At 42.7% G+C, this 2,296-nt stretch overlaps 1 protein-coding gene across 2 annotated transcripts in view; it reads left to right on the forward strand.

Moving 5' to 3' along the window:
• Nucleotides 1–388: 388 nt before the first annotated feature.
• The window catches only part of LOC101853840, a 19,009-nt gene continuing 17,101 nt past the window's right edge, over nucleotides 389–2,296 (forward strand). Inside the window, exon 1 of one of the 2 annotated variants that reach the window (XM_005093501.3) lies at nucleotides 389–839. The gene's annotated coding sequence lies outside the window, so the exon portion shown is untranslated. Of the gene's footprint in view, nucleotides 892–2,296 lie in introns of both variants that reach the window. The other variant, XM_005093502.3, reaches the window with a different exon arrangement.

Here is a 2,296-nt window from a genome sequence, read left to right on the forward strand (position 1 = left end):
TCTTCTTCTTCTTCTTCTTCTTCTTCTTCTTCTTCTTCTTCTTCTTCTTCTTCGCCATCGCCACTCTCCTCCTCTCCCCCCCCCAAGCATCACAAATCAGACCCAGCTCCTCACAGAGCTAATTATGAAAAAACCCAGAATGGTTATCGATAGCGTAGAAATCATAAAGCTCGCCTTCTAATTAATCTAAGCGAGGGTCACTTCCATGTCCTGCACTTTACTGTGGCCACCTTCTCTCTCTCTCTCTCTCTCTCTCTCTCTCTCTCTCTCTCTCTCTCTCTCTCTCTCTCTCTCTCTCTCTCTCTCTCTCTCTCTCTCTCTCTCTCTCTCTCTCTCTCTCTCTCTGCCTTGACTCATTACCGAGCGTGTTGGCCGGCCCAGTGGAGTGATCGCTTTCGATAAGAAGGGGTGTAAATGACGGTGATCGCTGGACCGTTTTGATTAGAGCGTTAGAATGGATCGAAACTCTGTGGGGCCTGTACCCGCTTGTGTTTATTGATCAACGCCGAATAATGATCTACGAATAAGGGATTTTGAACCCGTTGCGAAAACCAAATCTCAGTTTAGGTTGACTGCGCCCACAAACAGAGAAAGGGGCCAGGAGAAAGGAGGAACGTTTTAGGAGTAGTGTGCTAGGCTAGCTTACCGTGCCTATTGTGTCTGGTTGGACCGGTAGCGATAACAAAGCGAGATTCAAGTATCTGTTAGTGCTGGGAGATATTATAAATCTTCCCTTGCCTGTGTGTGACTGGTTCAGCGTGCTGACGCTTGAAGTTGAAGTAAGGCGGGGCTGTGTTGCATTATATCGGGCCTGTCCTGGGGATTGTCTTGTTGAACAGGTACAGTAGTCTGGTTGGTTTTTTTCTTCTTCTGGAATTTCATGCCTGAAATGTAAGCGTACACATATCATTATTATTATTATTATTATTATTATTATTATTATTATTATTATTATTATTATTATTATTATTATTATTATTATTACTATTATTAGTGTTAGTATTATTGTTGTTGTTGTGGTTGTTGTTGTTGTTGTTGTTGTTGTTGTTGTTGTTGTTGTTGTTTTTAGTGTAGCTGTTGTGGGTTTTTTTGTTGCTGTTGTTTTCAAACAGCTCATGCAGTAGTTTCCTTTGTACCCTTCAAATCCAGGAGACAGAGGGATATAATGTAGGCCTTACACACAGTTGTGGATAGATAGATAGATAGATAGATAGATAGATAGATAGATAGATAGATAGATAGATAGATAGATAGATAGATAGATAGATAGATAGATAGATAGATAGATAGATGATTGGGCGTGTAAGCAGGCAGGCTGGTAGGTATATGAGAGTGTTTTGAAAGAGAGAGAGAGAGAGAGAGAGAGAGAGAGAGAGAGAGAGAGAGAGAGAGAGAGAGAGAGAGAGAGACAGACAGACAGACAGACAGACAGACAGACAGACAGACAGACAGAGAGAGACAGAGACAGAGACAGAGACAGAGAGACAAAGAGACAGAGAGATGAGACAGAGACAGAGAAAGACACACACACACACAGAGAGAGAGAGAGAGAGAGAGAGAGAGAGAGAGAGAGAGAGAGAGAGAGAGAGAGAGAGAGAGAGAGAGAGAGAGAGAGAGAGGTTCGCATTTCATTTTTGCACCAACCAGGCTGTGATTGAGTACATCAAATATTTCTAATTTCCGAGAGCCATCTCCACGGGCTTGTATCGGAGACTTGATGTTGACAAGGCCTCTTGGCCACTCCGAGTTAAATTCTCAATAATTGGTCGCTTTTAAGGGCAAGCGGGCTAACCCAGATTTCGGGGGTTTCCAGAAATCTTGACTTACACCAAAAGTGGGCATTGCCCTACCTATAGGAGAAGTTTGGTTTCATTAGTGTATATATTTGTTTGTTATAGAGAAAACTCTCCTTGTATTTTTATAGAAAATGAATAAGTATCCAAAAACTTTACCTTCGATTTTCTCAAAACAGCATTTTTCGGGATAGCCCCCTTGTGCTTAAAAGAGACCAATTATGGAAACAGATTTCCTCTAGTGTCCACGTCTTTCGTCTTGCCTACTGTATCCCACTGGTTAGGCCCTGGCTGGCTAGGAGCAACTAATTGCCTCCCACACAATCGAAGTTGTGTCGATGGAGGTGTTAAACATCATTATACGTCAACGCCCAACAGCAGTGAGGTGAGGAATGAGCCTGTTGTACAAGATAGCCATAAGCGAAGAACAGCTCCTCTTGTCAGTTCGTGGGCTTTGGAAGTCAGTCATACAGGCAACAAGATCAATTTTGCTATAGCAGACC

This window comes from Aplysia californica, unplaced genomic scaffold (genome assembly GCF_000002075.1).
Source record: "Aplysia californica isolate F4 #8 unplaced genomic scaffold, AplCal3.0 scaffold00065, whole genome shotgun sequence".
Taxonomy (NCBI): Eukaryota; Metazoa; Mollusca; class Gastropoda; order Aplysiida; family Aplysiidae; genus Aplysia; species Aplysia californica.